The 20,890-nt window shown below is 40.9% G+C and overlaps 1 long non-coding RNA gene across 1 annotated transcript; it reads right to left on the reverse strand.

Annotated features, from left to right (window-relative positions):
- Positions 1–1,554: 1,554 nt before the first annotated feature.
- LOC307206605 lies at positions 1,555–7,430 on the reverse strand. Its single transcript, XR_013834408.1, has 4 exons — positions 6,329–7,430; positions 2,493–4,123; positions 2,141–2,348; positions 1,555–1,978 (listed from the first exon to the last, which is right to left on the reverse strand). It is a non-coding gene; the product is annotated as an uncharacterized lncRNA (long non-coding RNA).
- Positions 7,431–20,890: the final 13,460 nt, after the last annotated feature.

Consider the following 20,890-nt stretch of genomic DNA (forward strand, 5'->3'; position numbering starts at 1 on the left):
AAAGTATATATAAATTGTATACAATTCATTTCATGTTCTTAAAGTTGTTAAGTAAACTCAGATTGTAAAAGAGATTAAGTATTGTAAACATTATAGTCTTCCCCCAAATTTGGGGTTTTCCTCTACCTGAAAAGTACTAGCTGACTGTGTTCTCCTTCTATAGTTCCAAAATTTAAATCCCTATTCAAAATAGACAATTTGCTAAAGCTCAACCTGCTTTTGGTGGAAAAATAGTTGGGGAGAATTCACTTGATTGTTTGTACTAGTTGCTTATCTAATCCAAAATGCTATGTCTATGCTCGTTTAAAAGTGAAGGACCAGGTGTGATGGTAGGGCAGAAATAGAAAATCTGTTTTGTTGGACTACAGTTCTGAGTATCTCTCACCTCTGGTCATGCTGGCTGGGACTGATGAAAATTGGAGTCCCACAACAATTTCCCCATTCTGGCCATAGGCCTTAGTTAGAGTCTCTTTTTCATGTACTTTTTCCTGTAATGATTTAAGGACAATCATTTGTTTGGTACCTTAAAACTGTAATGTCCTGGTTATGCTTTGTTGTTGTTTTTTGGTTTCCTAATTTGCAAAATGAAGATAATCCATTTTTTTCACCCACAAGAAAACTCTTCCTCATTAATGTTTGTAAGGTGTTAAAAAAATCTTCAACAATTAATTAATATATGTGAGCGCATTATAACAGTTATCTCAGCTGGACCCTAAATTAGGATCGAAGCTTAGGCCAGAGACATTTCATTCCTCTCCATACATGCATTCAATTCACTAAGTCCCAGAGGGCTCCGGTTCTTTTATTTGCAGCCATATTCATCGTACTGACTTCAGAAGCAATTTCCATGGCTAAACTCTAATCCCCTGTGACCATCCTTTCCTATTTGCAGATAATTTGATTGACATGGCAAGATGAATTCCCTAGAGATTTCACCGGAGCTCAAATCTGTCTTCAGTCTCCTCTTGCACTCATTGTCTACTTCGCTCAGATCAAACTATTTTAAGTTTGGGGACAGTAGGTCAGGAGGGCAAAATCCCACACCCTGTTCTTTGACTTGTACCCAGTTTTGGCTGAGCATGAAGCATAATAGGAAAAGGGCAAACGGCTGTATGCCTGCAGATTGAAGATCACAAGTCCAATGCCTGGAGGCATTACTAGATGAGATATTTAAACAAAGTTCTTCCCTGCCCATCTCTTGGGCTTTTCCTGGCAGAAAGGTTAAAAGCTCATAGAAGATTATAGAGATAGATACAGATAGGGAATACAAAGAACTCACAGGTCCTAATTCCTCCAGTTCACAGCAGCGTAATCTTGTGATGAGATTTCACCTTTAAGGTAAATTTGGAAGTTGACGGAGGTTAAACAAGAGAAGCAGAACTTCTGACCTTTCTATAAAAAAATAATAAAAATAGTAATAATATTTTTAAAGCGTTGTTGTTATTCCAAATGTATATTTTCAAATATAACATAGTTCAAGATGACTACAGTAAATTGTAATTCGACAAACGAAAAGATTTCTTGCTAAATTGATGGCAGACTCATATCTATATATTAAGTAACGTATAACACCTTTGTCATTACATCTTCATCTCCAGCAAGTTTTCCAACTCCCCTCCGACAGTGAAATAAATTGCTGAAGATTTGCGAGTTCCTAATATCTTTCATCCCGCCTTCATACATACAATAAAGCACTAGTGTAACTGCTATCCAGGGATTTGTCTTTCAGAACATTATCCTCCATTTGGAAGATTTGTATTAAATGTTCCTGGTTCCAGGTACTGTATAGATATTTTTCCTCCTAGCTTGATTGAACCCAACAGCTGGGGGTAAAATTGTTTCCTGGCCCATATTATTTATTGTTTAATTATATTTAAATACTACCAGAACCTACCAGAGCCCTAAACACAGTTTCCCCCCCAAAATCAATCCACCTTTACCCAACTTTTTACATTCCATTCCCAACAACACTCCAAATCTGCACTTACCATGTTTCCAGTGGCATAGCGTGGGGGGTGCGGGGGGGCCGGCCGCACCGGGCGCAACATCTGGGGGTTAGGGTTAGGGGGCACTAATCCAGGGGTTAGGGGGCACAAATTACTTGCCTTGCCCCCGGTGCTGACAACCCACGCTACGCCACTGCATGTTTCTGCTAACGTCCTGAATGTTCAGCTCAAACTAGATGTGATCTTTTTTACATAGTTTGGTGTTTCCCGACTTTTAAAAATAAATAGCTCACACTATTGTGACTATCCGGCAATAGCCCCAGGTATAATCAGACCCCCTAGCCAGGAGCTTATGAACTTATGTGCAGCTCTCCCCATGTGATGAGCCACTATGGGGGCAGCCTTTTGAGTGAATCCCTTTGTCGAGCTGAACTGATGCCATCCACCCGCTCAGGCTGTCCACTAGATCCTTCTGGGTAGAAAAGGCTATTAGAGTTTCCTGTTTCAGCTAAGTCTTACTTAAGCCAAAATCACTAATCTAATCACAAAAGTTAGGTAGAACTAATACCAGGCACCATAACTTTTATGGAAAATCTGTAGAACATGACTTGTCTGTCCCTATATGCATATCTCCCAAAGGAAGAACAAAAAAAGGCTCTCCAGCCTTCTATGTGTTAGCCTTCCTTAGGGAATGCTGACAGGGCTCACATATTTAAAGGTGAAGTTGGAAACTTGTGGTCAGTTCTGTTCTTCCCTTAGTAATTTTGTCATTTTTTCTACTTTTATAGATTTGCCCATTTCTCTAAGCTATCGATTGCATACTGCTCAGTCTTCATTGTACAGATTATATATATTGGATGTTTTCTCACCGTAATTCAAACATTCCATATGGAAGTAGATGTTGACGATAATCTTGATTTATCTTATCAGCTCAATGATTAAGCCCCTTTGGGGGAAGAAATGCTTATTGTACCCAAACAGCGTCCGGGTGTTGACTCACGAGTTGATGTTGCTGCTATCAAATACATGAGTGATTGTAAAGAAAAAGACTACACCTGTGATTTATTTGTTTGCTTGTTTATACTCCTTGTTGCGGAGCAGTTGTGCTTGGTGATATATTTTTGTGTGACTTTGCATTTTGCTCTTCAGTCCTGACTTTCTCCTTGGTCCTGGTTTGTTCCTCAGTCTCCTCTTCTTCATCATCCCTGGTTTGTCTGGTTCCTGGCTTGGACTGCTGTCCAAAGATTCAGCCCTTACCCCCAAACCCCACATGTACTTTTCACAATGGAAGATGTGAGTAGCAAGCCAGGGAGGGAGCTGGTTTTGAATGAAACTATGGCAGAGGAAAAAATTAAAGCCAGCCTTCTCCACCACCACCCCGATCCTAATCTTCCCCTCCCCCACATTTATTAACCGTTTAGCTATTTTTTATATTTAAAAAATCACCTATACAACATAAAAAAGTGACAGTGACTCTAGTTCAGCCCTAAGCTGCCGTACACATTTGCATCCAATCTGATTCCTACCAATCAATGTTTAACCTACAGTGTGGATTTCACCATTCATCCTCCATGAATTTCTGTAAGGCTTGGATGGATTGCGTGGCACTACTGTTTTTCAAGTTGACTGTAATATTTTCTAACACTTCCCTTTTTGTCAATGTACTTGCCTTCCAGGTTTCTGTTTCATTTCATGCTTCTTTTCTGCTACTTCTATATTGATAATCACAGAATTTTCTCTGTAGATGGGTTTGAAATTTCTTCATGCTTCCTCCTGCAAAACCTTTTGTTTCTATCAAAGGCGTCAGCAGGTATCTGTTAAGACAGACTTGTTTTCTTCCATTACAAAGGCAACTCTCTTTAATGAAGATAGGAGATATCATATAGGTGTAGAGGTAATCCCTGAAGCATAGGAGTTGTCATTAACTGTCTTGGAAAACATTTCTGAGAAGTTTAACAAATGAGAAGACTTGAAAACTAACTAAAAGACTTTTCCAAGAGCTATTCATGAAATATTTATCTACAATTTCAGTGTGGTATGAATAAACAACTGTTTTATTCAATGAGAGATAAATTACGGTAGTCAAGTTTCATTTTGTTTTTCAATGGAGCCAGTTGCTTCACATCCATCAGGGGATTTGAGAATGGCTTCATTAATTCAAAAAATGTGTTGAACATCTAGGAAGAAGAAAAAGAATTTGGAGCAGGCAATATGGAATCTTCTAGGAAACATCTCGCAGTTTTAACAGTCATGTATGTGTATTGTAGAGTTGTATTAAACAAAAAAGCCCCAATGATTCATGATTATTTTATTATGAATCTCAACCAGGACAGAAGCTCTTCAGTGACATTCTAACAATCTGCATGTGTAGTTTATTTTGTTTGCTTTAGGTTGCCTATTAAACACAAGTTGTACAACGCTGACCACTGCACTATTTGATTTATTGCAATGCAGAGTCTAATGTTTATCTATGAAAATGCTTGCTTTAAAAAGGAATAACTTCCTAGTTCCCTGAAAACCTAAATAACAAATAGACACTCTTTGCTATTTTGTTTGCCCAGAGTGCTGGCTAAGTCTGATTGGTTATGCAACTTCATGATTCTGCAACTCCACTCCACCACAAACAGGCATAATTCCTGATTGGCTTGGATGACAGAGAGATCCAAGCCAATCAGGAATCGTGTCATGTCACTACATATATGGGATCCTCCTTAATGAGGGTCCTGGTTGTGCCCAGGCCCCTGAGACACCCCCTAGGTGGCAGGTGCTGGGCGTATCCCAGGCCTGTCATTATGGCCCCACAATCACGCCAGGCTGTTTGAGCCAATCCGAGGCAGGTGGTGTGATTGGGGGGCCTTTAAAAGCGGCAGCGCGACGTGGCCAAGGCACTTGCTTCATGCTGCCGAACACCCACCCTCCCGTCCCTATTTATAGGTTGCTGCATTGGCCTTGCTTCAGATGTTGGTCGGTCGCCTGTTTTGGAACAGGGGCCGGGTAGGAGTTTTGTCCACTTGGCAAATTGGTACTGGCCACTTGGTTTTTCCCTACCCCCTTAGCAATTGTCACAACTTTGTACAGTTTGGCGGTTAGGCATTTGCTTAGTGAAGTGTGTGCGAGGGGAGGTGCAGCCCTCATCTGCCCCTCCATGAATAAGGGTATTCCGGTAAAGGAATCTGGGGGTCCTGGATCTCGTCCAAAGTCCGGATGAGGGGCTAGGGCCATGCCAGGACCACAGGAACCCAGGGGTGAGCTTCGGTTGGTCTTCATAGATGTTACTCCCTTGTTTGGTGTTTACCCTTCCAGACTACCTGCCAGAGAGGTGGGAGTCAGTTATAGTCAGTTACCAATGCCTAAGCCAACACCACTCACTTTGCTGTAATCAATAAAGTTGTGGCCTAAATTTTGCCCAGTAACTTAAACCAAAAATACGTGTCAGTGTGAAGTTATTTTACTTGGTGGCCTTGGAGTGCAACCTATCAGACCGAGCTACATAGAACCAGAACTCATTGTAAACAAAGCAACACTATCCTCAGTAAGAGGTGAGGGAAGTGTCCATGTGTTGCTTAGGCAAACAGATGACCTTCACTGTCTTTCTGCACTGCTGTGTGAGAGTGTTTTCATTGCAGTCCCATCACAGCACAGTGCAGAAAGACACGGAGCTATGCCCAGTTGCCGTGGCAACACAGCAATGAGATTCCTGTCTCACTGCACTGTCACCCTTTTGTCTCAGAACCATGGGGATGACTTCCCTTTCCCCTGTGCCCTGAGTTTGGATACAGATTCTGGCACATATCATACTGAGGCTAAATGGGATGCTTGTTTGACTACGCATGCAGATGTGCACCCAGATGCCCATTTGAAAGAGCACCTGTGCCTGCACTGTACTGTGGCAGATTTTCATTATTTCAATGCAGCACAGCAAAGCTGGAAGTTTTGGCCCAGTTGCTTACAAGAAGGAAAGAGGGAACGCCTCCTCTCTTTCCCCACCAATACTTTCACACTCTTTCTAGCACCCTTCAATAAAAAGCACCCAAAAGAAAGGGAATTTTTGAAACATGGACATGTTTGTGTCATAGCTGGATCCCTGGTTCAGCTCGGCTCTAATGAACTGATTTGTTGTGAAAAAAGTTGGAAATGTTTAACTCAATCATGGAATACTGATGTGTCAATCAGTTAAAAGGTCTTATATGTCTGTTAACTAATGATCAATGTCACTGCATTGAAAAACCCTAGAACCAGCTTTTGTAAATGGGTTTGTGAACTTTGACCAAACTTCCCAAGTTCCTCTCTTTGTAATGACACACAGTAAAGCGGCAGTTTAATTTGAGGCTGGCAGCTGGAAAGAATAGTGGAGACAGATAAAAGGTAAAGTTCTTCTTTACTGATATTGTGAACGATGACGGCGAACTTGAGTCCAGAACAAAGAAAGTGGATTCTAAAGGAGCATGTCTACTTTTGCTCTACCCTGTATTTGTAATGTAATTCCACAGGGAATGTATTTCACAAAGAAAAGATGGGGAAAGGAGGTGGCAGTTGGCAATTGGCAGTTGGGAGGTGACAGTTGGGAGTTAGTTGGCTATTCCTGTTTGTTCCATCTTTGACTGTGAAGGTGAGAGGACTTCGTGCAGACACTGTCTGGGAGAGTTTGTAAAGAATAAAAAGGTAAAGGTACCCCTGCCCGTACGGGCCAGTCGTGTCCAACTCTAGGGTTGTGCGCCCATCTCACTTAAGAGGCCGGGGGCCAGCGCTGTCCGGAGACACTTCCGGGTCACGTGGCCAGCGTGACGAAGCTGCTCTGGCGAGCCAGCACCAGCGCAGCACACGGAAATGCCATTTACCTTCCCGCTATAAAGCAGTACCTATTTATCTACTTGCACTTAGGAGTGCTTTCGAACTGCTAGGTGGGCAGGAGCTGGGACCGAAAGACAGGAGCTCACCCCGCCACAGGGATTCGAACCGCCGACCATACGATCGGCAAGTCCTAGGCACTGAGGTTTTACCCACAGCGCCACCTGCGTCCCTTTTTGTAAAGAATACTTGCTCTTAAACTGTTGCCAGCCTGACAAGTAAAGAGATTTATCTTCAACTATTTGTGTATTTTTTTATCACAAAGAGCTAACATTTATCTACTGATAAGGGTGGGGGTCAATTCTTCCATCTCCGTCCTATCACCACACCAGCCAATTTCCAGCCTAGCTACGTTCATACTTGGCGATAATGAAGCAAGGGGTAGTTGAAGATTGGAGTCACCTTTCAACAGCTCCCTACACCAGATTTTTACTTGTTTAGCTGAAATACATTGTGTTCTTTCTAAGTTTTCAGCCTCCAAGAGTTAATGACAATCAGCTTTGGCTCAACACAATATGATGGTATATTATAAAGTGTGATCACAGGAGTAAGCTGTTTCATAATATCCACTTCTCTATCAACAGCAGGTCATGATACCACTTAGATCAATGTCTTCTCTGTTGATTAGCCTGAGATGGCTGTGGAAGGCTGGTAAGGGAAGAAGGAAGTGCTGTGTGCAGCACACACACTGTGTGCTTTCTTAGAAACTGAAACCATTTCTGATGCATTTACTATGGATTATATTCTGGCAAATGGAATGTGTTTACAGTTGATGGTCATTTCCTTGCTTGGCACTGCTAGTAAAAAGGAAATTAAATAACAAATGTTTTAGAGTGATTCAGGAGATATGGGGAGAGGTCAATCCAAAAAGCCAAAGAGACAAAAGATCTGACATTAGAAGCTGTGCATGGAAGAATCCCTCTAAAAAAACACACACAAAAAAAACCAGACTTGTTACAATGAAATGAGTCACATTCTCTATTCATTTTTTATAAAATATAAATAAAATAAAATCAATAGTCAAAGTGACTATAACAAGCCGGAAACTGGACAGTTTCAATTTGGGTGATAGGCATTGCTCTCAAATGCATCTTTGGAGTCCAGTGCCTTGCCTTGTTTTGTTGTGCTGTTGTGGTTGTAAGCTCTCTCACATTCATACTGTTGAACTGCTATGCATGTTCCAGTCGAAAGAGCCAACAGCACTTTTGTGTATTATACAAAAGCAATAATTCTTCCCCTCCAAACAAAACCTTTTTCAGAGCAATACAAAACCAGTCCCAGATGCTGTACTTGTCAGGGAATAATAACATTCTCATTGCACCTCCAGGGTATACAAGTCTCCTAACACTTTTGATGCATGATTACCCAACCAAAGTTGTGCTCTCTTGGATCCATTTTTCCCCTTTTACTGTTGCACTGCAGCGTGTCAGAGGTCTGGCTTTTGGATTCTGTTTAAGAACTCGAGCAATTTGCCAAAGCACTTATTCTGAAGTAATGCTGGAGGGTTCCCCTAGCTTTTGGTGTATGATCAGCAAAACTGCTCTAAAGGAGGTGTCTTTTTAGACCAGAGCGGCAAAATAATTCAGCGTTATGCTTTCTCTGCCTGTTGCTGGAAAATGAGGCCACAAATAAGTTTAACAGACTTGAACTCTGCAACCTTTTGGAAATATACACTTAAGTACAGGTATAGCAAAATGAAGAAATGATGCAATTCAGTCTATGTGGGACTGACGTTGGGTCTGGTTTGGAAGCTGCACCTAGTGCAGAATGCCACAGTGACCCTTTGTGCAGGAGTAGCTCACTATCAACATATAACATGGGTGTCGAAAGCTATGAACTGGCTGCTGATACCCTATTGAACCAGTTTTGAAGTACTTGTTTTGACATATAAAGTCTTAGTTCGTGTCTTTGTCGTTTTTGTGTGAGCTGCTTGGACATCTTTGCTGCTGCAAGTTGCGACATGGCATCATGAATAGAGTAAAAGAAAAACAGCTGTGAAGTCGTCTGTTTTGGCACACCACTGCTGGAGTATGTCAAAGTAACCTGCGGTGAAGCAGGGGTCCCAGTTCCACTCCCTGCCCTCCCAATAGATAACATCAATATAAGTAATGGAATGAACAATTAATGCAATAAATGCAGTGTGGGCAGCATCCCTGTTCTTGGTCAGGTTGAGAGGAGACACAAGGTGTCTCCCCCACCCCCACTATATGTTTAGTTAGGGAGTTGAACTCTAACTAAACCTCCCTGCTCCCAAACTAAGTCAGGATCAGATTCAGGGTGCAGTTTATGTTGCTTTTTTAATTTAAGTTGTATTTAAATGAATTGTTATTTTAATGTATTTCAGTGTTTTCACTCACTTTGAGGTTTTGTGAACAGCTAAGAGCAGTATGCATATACATAATTCAAACAAACAAACAAACAAACAATGTATATTTTTGATAAAGAAATTTACTGGGCATGCAGATCCAGCGTCCCAAACTTGCAGAATCCTCACAGGGTACTGTCTGGTGTTTTGTTTGGCTTTAAATAAGTTTTTAAAAGAAGTACATTGGGTAAAATGGTGCTAAAATGTAGGGATGGACAGAACTCATTCCCTCTCAGCTTTACATTTACATTTTAGGAATTCATTCAAACAGAGAATTCTTAAGTAATTGTGGTAGATTAAATCATCTTTCCTTATGTGTAACAAGAATGATAGCTTTTGTCCTCATGTGTTGTGATAAGGACCATTATGTTAATTACAGTGACTGACATGTTACTGGATATGAAACCAAGGATCATGATGATGCTTGAAGAACACTTCTTTAAAGAAGAAGAAGGTGGGGGGGGGGATATCTTAGAGTGGTGTGATACTGCTTCACCCATGAAAAGTCTTCCTCAGAAGTGTCAGAACAGAAACTTGCAACTGGAGACAGAATACTGAGCTAGTAAACATATGCTAAAAGCTTAGGTTTCTTTTTTCCCCTGGGAAAAAAATTCAGTGAACAGAAATTAATTTCCTATTTAAGGTTTAATTAAAGAAATGAAGAAATTACAGCTTTAATGTATAGCGTAGCCACCTTAGGAACATCAGGAAACCTTTGCAAATCTATATATGTGTATATGTTTATTTAATAGATCAACTTCACCGCCCTACCAATTTAGAAGTTTGTGAATTACAACTGCTGCAATTATGCCAAAAGGCAATTTTAAGAGACTGCAGATAATCTACAATGAATATCTCCAAACTTTTCCTCCACCACAAAAAAAGGCTGCTTAAAGGAATCTTGTTCAAATTCCCTAAAATATTGTATGTGCCCTAATGTGTGTGTGTCTGTACTGGATCTAAACTTGCTGTTTGTGACATTAGCAAAGATGACCCAGATTATAGTGTATGTTGACTAAGAATATCCCAATTTCTTGCCCTTGGGTTCTGTGATTTTTAATTATAATCTGAAAAGCATGACCTTGAAACATTTATACATAGAGACAGATTTCCAGCTTTTATTTCTATACAGCTCAAAGAAACAACACAATAGATATATAATCCCTGAGAAATACCTTAGGGAAATAGCGCTGTGTGTGTTTTTGGTGGTGATATCTGTGAGCTGCCTCAGCATGGTAGATAATTTACATTCGCTGACAGTCCAGGGGAACTGGACACAATGTCTTTCTCTCTTTTGACAACAAAATACAAATAAAATTGTGGCCAGACCCAAATTATAGAGTTTTTAGATCAATAATTCTCTAGCACACGTCAACTGCAGTAATTACCTTGCCTGCTAATTGCATTAAGGAAAGGTCCTTTTCTCAGAAACAAATTACTTGCACACCCAGATTGGAATTATAGGTATTTATTATCCACCACACAACCAACATGTTTGCAGTTCTGTTATAAACTGGGAATTTAATCTGATCAGAAATGGATCAGATGAGAAAGATGCAGATTTGCCCAAAATAATAACATATAAAAGATCTGCCTATCACACATGGTTCTGTACTTCCAAGATGAAACTTTTCAATCTGAAATGGCTGGCTTTCTGTATCTTTCTTATTTACATGGCCTAGAAAGTTGTGGTGGGGTTAATTTTGATTTGAATTGTGAACAGAGGTCAGAAATGATGAGGCAGAGACCATGAGCTGGGTGAAACTAGGGCCACTTCATTTTAACAAAAGGAGGTCTGAATGGGAAAAGACTGGGCTGAAAACTATTATTCTCTAAAAGGCTACTGAGCCTGGTGTTATTGGGCAAGCCTAGCCTGCCTGGTGGAGATGTGGTAATAATACCATGCCCTCCCTCAGATCACACCTCTTTGGGTGATGTGGGAGGGCTTTCTGCCCACCAAGTGGCCCACATCTGTAAGAATGGGATATAAGTTACCCTGCCAATGGGTCCCCAAATCTCAAGACTCACCTGTGAAAAGTTCCTCGGGGTGTTCACCTGTTCTTCCTTCTTAGTACCTTTCACACATATCCCTGCCAAAATGACCAATAAAACAAAAAAATCAACCTATTGAATTTCCTGGTACCCCACTAATTGCTCCTCTACTGGTCAACAGTACAAAGTAAGTGCAAAACTGATATGAGACTGATCTATCTCCTACTCTGCTTCATTAGGTGACCAGCTCTGCTTTCAAGCGGGATGGGACAGCTGCTACCCAAGCACTGAAGAATCAAGAACTGGACAATATCAGCTTAAACAACTTGGTTTGGCTCTGTCCATCACTGGTGCTGATGTGACACACGCCCACACATTGCATCCTTGTCTTCCCCCTTCTTGACCCAATCCCACAGACAAACAAGTCTCAGTTTGGACACCAGAAGAGCAAGGTGGAGGGACAGCATTCTGTGCTTTGATTATTTTATTTTAGCCTTAGAGGAGGAATACTTCCAACTATGCTTGATTTGCTAGGAGGGGAAGGTTGCTATTTCCCCCCCACCCAACAGTTATTGGGTCAATAGAAGATTTCTCTACCTCTTTGCTTCTTGTCTTGGCTGATTGTACATGATACTACTCATTTACCATGAAGTAAATTCAACTGAGTTTATGTGCCCGATGTCTGGCTTTCTGTTATAAGATTTCTGCCTAAGGCATAAATTTTCCTGCTACAATCCCCTATGCACCTGCCAGGGAGTGAATCCAACTGAAACCAGTGGAATGTACTTCTAGATAAAAATGAGCAGGTATGTACTGTTAGCCTTAATCCAAGCATCCGTTGCATTGTTTCTGTTGATACCCTAGTAGTTCTCCCATGTGGTGGGAAGACTCAGTAACAACGGTTGCAAATCATCAAGCACTAGTCTAGCACTGGAATCTTGATTTAAGGCCTAGCTCTCACAAAGAACAGACTCAATGATGAAAGGTTTCCTGGATTATACAATTTCAGGTTACGTACGGGGGTCACATTGTTGATATTTCTCCTTTAAAATAATTCCCTATACAACTCAAATATTGATATGACTTGCCGTTTCCCATGTCCATGTAGTGTGCAATGATGCAGTACCCTATTTCATGTTTCCTGGCCCAGGAACAGTTTTACTCCATCATCTGTTTGGTGTGTGACTAATCCACAGTTGGGTTTGTTAAGGTTCATGTCCAAACTGCAGATTTCCAGACTGTGATTCTGATTTGTGCTTAATGAAGCTAATCCTGCCCCAGAGAGAACATCCATTTCTCATTGTTCTGTGATTACCTTGCAACTAGTGCTTCTAGAACAAAATACAACATAGTTATTGGCTAGTTATGGCTGCTTACGTGCAATTAGTAAAAAAGTATGATAGCAGCCTTTACGGAGAGTTGTACATCTCTGAAAACCAATCTACAAGCTAACAAATGTCAGCATGCTGCTCACCATGCAGGGATCACTCCAGCATAAGAAATAAGTAAAAACTAAGACTGATTAAGTATCAGAAAGAAAGTGTCCACTGATAATCATTGCAATGCAGTTTACCTGCCAAATTGTCCACATTATATACTTGAGGAAGTCCTACCTAGACTTCAAATGAAAGAATAGATTTTTAATGTGCCATTTTAATGGAATCCGATGGGTTTTGGCAGTTCTAGCTGGGCAGATAATGTGCAGAACTGCATTCCTTCAATTCCCCATATCATCACAATCTTTGACCTTTGATACAGATATTTAAGCAATTTAATATAAGAAAGATTCCCAGTGCATCTGTGGTTTATCACAGCTTCATGTTTCACATCTTCTACAATATGGAGCTGGGGAAATGTACAGAATAGACTCTTGCAGTGAAAAGGAGAAAATGGCAGGATCAGGAAGAAACCTAAGCCCACTTCTTATAATGTCATTGAACTGTCTAATGTTGACAGGGCCCCAGTTTCTACGGCTAGAGGTAAAAACGTTGAAGCATTATTGGAGCTGGAGAATGGTATGACCGCTTCTCAAGTAGTAATATGGATATGGATATGTTTGTGCTCATACTGAAATCGAAAAAACAACATGAATTCATCTGTCACTCCAAAGTGACTATAAAACTAACAGAGGGGGAATAATTGAATGCCCAAGTCAGACCACAAATTCCAACCACAAACCATAGTAATTTCTTTCATGTATTTATCTTATTGTGATAGCACAACAGAGGATTGTGTGTTTTACTTTAACTTTCAGTAGGCTTTCTGGTCTTCTTCACAACAGCTTTTCTTCAGCTATGAAAGAGGAGAAAACTTCAGAACTTTTCTCTCCTCTCATTTTTCCATTAATTCCTTTATTCAATTATTCACTATTTATTCAGTAGCCAATACAGGTGATGTTTTGCCAGTATTCTATCTTGAAGGATAAAAATATCACCCACTTCCTTTTCTTAGCACCCTCTCCACCCCAAAGATGTTTGCTTGACTCCAATATCTGAGGCCTCATTCTCTCTGATGCCATAAACCTATATCTGGACCTATATCTGAGGTTGCAGATGAACACAAATGACATGAAAGAATGTTCCTCTATGTAAGGAGCTGTTGACAGATGACACCAGCATTCAGCCTTCTCTGGCCTCATCAAGACCAAGTATAAACACAGCCAGGCCAGAAGTTGAGTGTTGTGGTATTGGGATGGGAATGGGAATGGGAATGGAGATAGCGATGTCAGCCCCACTCTTACCAGTAGATAAAGTGGGTAGGTGGGAAACAGGAATAAAGAGAAAGCAGGCAGTTTTTAGAATGAACAAAACTTGGAGATTGGTTTTAGGTAGTGCTAGGTTTAAAAAGTTTATAGAAGTTAAAATGAGATTCTTCACCCAGAAGTTGAAAGTAGAGAATATTCCCTCAGAAAATAAAGTCCCCTCTTCAAGTGGTGTGAGCTTAGAATTCATCTGTGGAAGGGTTTCTGCTTGCATGGTTCTTCTCAGCCAGAATACTTTATTCTGATTTTAACACAACACTCAAAATGGAGGTCATGGCTGAAAAGCTTGAGAAAAACTAACACAGCATAGACCCGATGCTTCTTGCCCCCTTCTTGCAAACTTGTCTGGGCTGAGAGGTGCTCTGATTTATAGCATTTAGGCTGGAGGCAATGCACACATGTATGTGGAGAGTGCATTTAGGGTTCCTCGGGCCAATGAAAACTACATTTTCATTGATTAGGGATGTGTCAAAATTGGTTGTTGGTTCTTTCATTTATATGAGGCAAGATCTCAAGTGGCTCCTGTGGATGTCCTGTGGATGTCCTGTGGACATTCAGCACTCTGCCTATATCACATAGGGGCATGGACTGTATAACTAGATCTTCATGTGTCTTTTTCTCTCTCTACCTGTAGATAGCTATGCTTTTGTGTGTGTTTCTTCCTTACATTATGTTTGTTCTCTGCTAGTTATTAGAACAGACATGACCTTTCACATAACTAGATGCATGCTATGGACAGAAGTTTGAAGAGGCAACCTGTGTAGTGTTACAATTCGCTCGGCCCAGCACACAGTGCTTTTAACAAATTCTCCTGCCTGTGAACATCACACTGATCCATAAATATGCCTAAGGAAATGTTTCTACAAAAATGGCAAAGCAAATGAGCTTAGACTGCAAAGCCCCCTGAGTACCGGTATCACAAGGAGAATGAATCTATTTTCACATCTTAGTGCATTAGAGAGAAATCCTTATTTAATCAAATTTGTAATGATGTCAATGGCTCCACAAGCAAAAGGGCTTGCCTGGAACAGCTGCTGTATTAGGAAATCTGTGCTCCCAATTTGCTTCAGATAGGCCAAGAGGTAACAACAATGCTTAACATTCTTCAAGGTTTCCTTGGAACACTTTGCTGCTATAATGGAAAGACCAGATGAAGTGAATTAAAATGACCTTGCTGTGTTGAATTAGTAAAAATTCGTGTATTTGGGCACTAAATCAATGGCTGGCAGCAACATGGCTCAGCTGTATGCAAGTCTGCGGTAGGCCTCTCATAATGTGACATGCAAACTATCTTTCTTTGCAGATGCCAGCACTTTCCCTAGCACTCTCCCAGAACCCACTGTGCTAACACCTGTCTGAACTTGAAGTTTGGATTGAAAGTGGCTTAATGGCTTGGCAGTTGTGCTGTACAAAGCTATGTGGATACTAGCACAGATTCCCAGGAGACACCAGGGTTCTTGTTCCTGGAACTAGTGAAGAAATCTAAAAGCAAAGGACAACAAAATTAATCATTGTCTTCAGCCTCAAATTGCATCAGCCCCAAATGTTATATAGCATTGTCACAAAAGCAGTGTTCCACCAAAACAAAGCTAATGGTTCACTCAGCATAGTCCGTTACAAATCCTTATTAGCACAATTAATTCTCATTAGCTCGATTCTATTCAAAGTCTGAATTTATCCATACCTATTGGTTGTTGTTCAAAAAAAAGAAACACATGAATGTTTTGTATTGATCTCTGCAAAATGTATTTAATAGTGACAATTAAATGTTGAAAAGGGACTCCATCCCACATATGCTGGCATAGATATCTAATGGTACAAAACATAGTTTTGGCTGGTGGGTAAACATCTAATAAGGGGAGTGGGTGGCGCTGTGGTCTAAACCACTGAGCCACTTGGGCTTGCCGATCAGAAGGTTGACAGTTTGAATCCCTGCAATGGGGTGAGCTCCCTTTGCTCTACCCAGCTCCTATCAACCTAGCAGTTTGAAAGCTTGCCAGTGCAAGTAGATAAATAGGTACCACTGTGGTGGGAAGGTAAATGGCGTTTCTGTGCACTTTGGCTTCTGTTATGGTGTTCTGTTGCACCAGAAGCGGTTTAGTCATGTTAGCCACATGACCCAGAAAGTTGTCTGTGGACAAATGCTGGCTCCCTCAGCCTGAAAAGTGAGATGAGCGCCGCAACCCCATAGTCGCTTTTGACTGGACTTAACCATCCAGGGGTCCTTTAATCTAATATTTCCATATCAGAAGAATTACTATATAATTGGGCTATACTAGTAATTCATTTAGACAGAAGCAATTATTCTAAGCATCACTTACATTGCACTTGTAAATGCTCTTGCTAACTATCTAAATATCAAAGCTACTAGTAAGCATACCTATATTCGTAAGTATAATTCATTTATATTATACCAGAAAATGCAATAGGCATTCAGCTATTGTAGCACATCTGGTCTTACCAGCTATACAAAAGCACGCACGCAAACACACACACCCCGCCTTGGGGAATAGAATTGCTCTCAATATGCCAGCCGTGTCCTTCATTGCAACTTGAATTGAAAACATTAGCTAGGTACTGTTACAGCAGAGGAAATGCAAATGCAAATAAATCCACTGTAGTTTTGTGTGCTAATAACTTTGATCTATAGGCTCCATTTTGTTTGTTTGGGTTTTTTGTGGTTTGAAGACTTACTCATGTGCAAATAAGCAGCTGTGAAGTAGCCACTAGAAAATCAGATCTAACGAATGTGAGAATTCGTGCATTACCAGGCACACAGAGAGAGAGTTTAGTGTCACATTTTCCTTGAGATACACTGAATGGCTGCTATTCATACTGCAAGTGCAGCCTGTTCTGAAGGCATGACACATACTCTGTGGGGTCAATAGTGTTTGGCTGTGCCATATATAAGAGCTACAGGGAGGCATCTCAGAACCTGCTCTTCCATCCAGCAACAACAATTATGGAGGTTACCCAGTGAGATGGAGCTCTAACAGTCATGGCTTACCAAGTGGATTTTGGATCCTATATTCTATGCACTTAGGGACAATATGCAGAGTGCTTCAGCTGAAATTGAAAATTCCTTAGAATAGTGATTGCAAACTTGTTTATGCCCAGCATACACAATCTAGAGCCTCACTGCAAAGTAACACATTTATAGAAAAGATGTATAAAATTAGAAACCCCTTTCATGTTCCTCATTTGCCCTTTATATAGCACGTCTGCTGTGCAAAAATATTTCAAGATAATTCCCCTTTCAACAACTAAAAAAAAGAGTTTGACAAAGATAGATGTTTCAGAGAGACCCAGCTGTGGGTCCATTGCCGTGCTGGATATGTGAACCTAGATTTAAGTTCAAAGCATTGTAACATATGCATTTTCTGGGATCATCAGCACTCCAGTATATATCAAGTGTCTGTTTCCCACAAAAGTATTCCTTTTAGGGCTAGCGAATAGCTGGAGAGGTACAGGGGAAACAGTTACTGTTGCACCAAGCAGTGATAGGAGATTGAAACCACCCACATCAGTAAGGGGCTGTGCTGAAGCTCCTGTCCTGATCAGAGCAACTATGGAAGCATCTGACTATGTCATTCAAATAATGCTAATGGCATTCATAGAGGCATGAACTACACCTGATAAACCAGGTCTGAGAAACCCAAGTTCCTTTAAAACATTTTTATACTTCCCTCCACCAGTAATCCCAGGTCGCTTCAAAACAATTCAATATAATTCCAATAAAATCAAATATTGAGATACAATAAAATACATCACCATTCACAGCAGGTCAGATAACTGCTACCCAGATTCAGCAATAAGTATCCACAGATGCCTGAAAAACCACACAGATCTTTGGCTTGCTTTATTTTGGGGTGGAGGCTGGGGGGGGGGGGTTCCATAAACTGAGCGCCATTGAAAAGGTCCTTTTCCCAAGTTGTCTCATGGTGAATTTCAGAATATCATCATTCTTATTTATCCAGCTATCAATAGAAATATAGATTGTGGCTGCTATTCATTAGATCTAGATACTAACCTACCTCCCAAGAGTTTGAGGTGGCATATTAGGTTCTACACACTCTGATTTTATCATCACGATAATCCTGTGAGTCAGGTTATTCTGCCCTATGTGAGAAGCCCTATCCAGTGTTGTTCGTATTGTGGAGGGAGATATGGAGATAATGCATCTGCCCTACGCTTTGTTATGTTCCTGGTTGGAATGGTGTCTGTTTATACCTGGGAGCCTACGCTCCTTCACATCTTAGAACCCTGGTTTTCCAGGTTTGGGCAACCCTACACAACTGGAGCAGCTTGCTACAGCCTGTTGTCCTCATTGGAAGTTGAGTCACACCAAGCCTGACCATGTATCTGTCAGGTGTGGAGAGTCATCCCCTCCCTTCAGTAACTTCACAGACAAGAATTAACGAGCAGTTTATATTTTATAATTCTTTTTATTCAGTCATCTGGTTGCAAGCAAAAATCCACATCTCTCCACGAGAAGAGCAGTTGGCTAGGACCCTCATACCTGCGGGACCGCCTCTCCTGGTATGCCCCACAGAGGACCTTAGATTGGCCTCGACCAGAGCCAAGGTCTTTTCAGCCGTGGCCTTGGCCTGGTGGAACACTCTGTCACAAGAGACCAGGGCCCTGCAGGATTTGACATCTTTCTGCATGGCCTGCAAGACGGAGCTGTTCCACCAGGCCTTTGGTCAGGGTTCAGTCTGACTCCCCCTCACTTTTCATAATAACTTGCATGAAAGTGGCCTCCCAATTTTTCTCACAGGCCCATATACTGTAAGTTCAGCACAAACAGTTGGGTCTGGTGAGCGTTTAAGGTTCCCAACCCTAATCTGATTGGCATCTGATTGGATTTTATTCTGATCCTGATCTGATTTTAGGGTGTATTTTAATTGATTGCTTGATTTTAGGTTCATGTGTAATACACTTGATGTTAGCCGCTCTGAGCCCAGTTTTGGCCGGGAAGGGCAGATATAAATAAATTTATTCTTATTCTTATTCTTATTATTTCTTCTGTCTTCCACAACATCTGAGGTGCCAACAGGAAGTCCCTCCTCATCTTTGCATTCTTTGTTCACTAATACGGACAGACCTCCTAATTCTTGGGGAGAGAGGGTCCCCAAAACTCTCTAATGACATCTCTGTTGGCTGTTCCCTCCCTTCTGTTTCACTTTCCATTATCTCATAGCTAGGTAACTCCTGTCTAAGCTGTTCAGTGTCTGTGTCTCTCTCTGCTCGTGAAACTGCTGGAAATGGGGAGGGGACACACAAATCTCCCCCCTCCTCTTCCTCCTCCTCAAAGAGGAGCTGATTTGCCTGAGAATGCATTCCCCAATCCTCTGATTCAGATCATTCCCTGGCAGCATCTCAGCATGAGCCAAATTGACTGGAAGAAGTTCTCCATGATTTCAGACAGAATTCTCTCCCAGTCCTACCTAGAGATGCTGGGAATCAAATGTGGGACCTCCTGCATGCAAAACAGACACTCCGCTACTGAGCTATGGCCCTTCACAATGTTATGAAGGCAGTGGGACATTCCTGCATGTTTGAACAGGGCTAGAGAGGCTGGCTTAAATCCCCTCCTTCTCAGTGAGCTTCAGGACTGAATGAGTATTTGAAGCGCCATATCCCTATTTCAGCTTTGTATCCACAATGCACTCTAAGCATAGTCCGGATGCCATGAACAGCAGCCCTCAAAGGGTTCAATAAATGTCCTTATTTTGATGCCGACTTGGAGCTATTAAAATTGCACCCAGCAGGTCACAATATATGGCTCATAGGCTGTAGTCAGTTTAGTGTGTCACAAATTGCACAGTTTTGCCATAAACAAACCAAGAAAGCTCTGCACTATGTACTATAACTTAAAAATGAAGATTGCTTCCATGTCTACTTTGTGTTTATTACTCCAAAGCAACATATTCAGCAACGTGACCACCGGCTCCAACAAACACGTCATCATGCAACAGATATATTTTAAGTAATAAAGTAACTAAAATGAGAATAAAATGACTAAAGAGGGATAGGAGTAAATTACATTTCTGATTCCTGTTTGGGTTTGCAGATACTTGTTCAGAGTAAACTGGTTTGTTAAAGGGATTTCCCCTTCCCAAGCAATGGTATTTAAAGGGTGTGTGGGTGTGTGGGTGTGGGTGTATTTGCTACAGCAGCAAGAAAGTTTCTGGAAGAATGGTTAGACTATAAATGGTTTATTACAAATCATAAACATGCAACACATAATTCAAGAGATTCCAGTAGGAGAATCCATATAATTTTAGCATAATGTATCCCCCTGAATGCATAATGGATCAAACCGAGTTGTATCAAAATGAGATGGTAAGGGCAGAAATGGGAAGCAACTTTCTTTAATGCCAAGCATTAATTGAAATACAGAGCAAAGCACAGTTTGTATAAAGATTTATGGGATGTAGACATGAAAGCATGGCGATAAAAATATTCAGCCATTTTCGGGAAGTAGATGCCATTTAATTAAAAGCTGTAATTAATAAAACTTAGGATACTGAGATTTCAGATTTGAAGTACCTACACATACCTTGTGCCTAATTGATGGAATCTATATCTGGAAGTTGTTCTTTAATTATTGAATTTATCCACTTAGCACCTTCATATTACATTCATATTCCTCACCCATCTTCTGTGGGACAATGAGGAACAGATTTTCAACCAGGAAATTTTCTGCTAATGTAAATACAAGAAAACAGAAGTTGTGCTTTTGTGTGGAGCAATGGGGTGATTTCTGTGAGAGAGAGAAGAGTGTGTGTTTAATTTAGATTATAGTGAAAAGCTTACCCCTGTGTCATTTATTTATTTCTTACAATCATCTATTTTATGAAATGCTTAAAATGACTGCTTCAATATATTTTAACTGCCCCTTCTAAGCAGAACTGAGAAACACTGAGCTAGTAAACAGATAAACAGTAAACAGATATGTGCATACAGCTGTCCTCC

Source organism: Podarcis cretensis (assembly GCF_951804945.1).
Source record: "Podarcis cretensis genome assembly, chromosome: 17".
Taxonomy (NCBI): domain Eukaryota; kingdom Metazoa; phylum Chordata; class Lepidosauria; order Squamata; family Lacertidae; genus Podarcis; species Podarcis cretensis.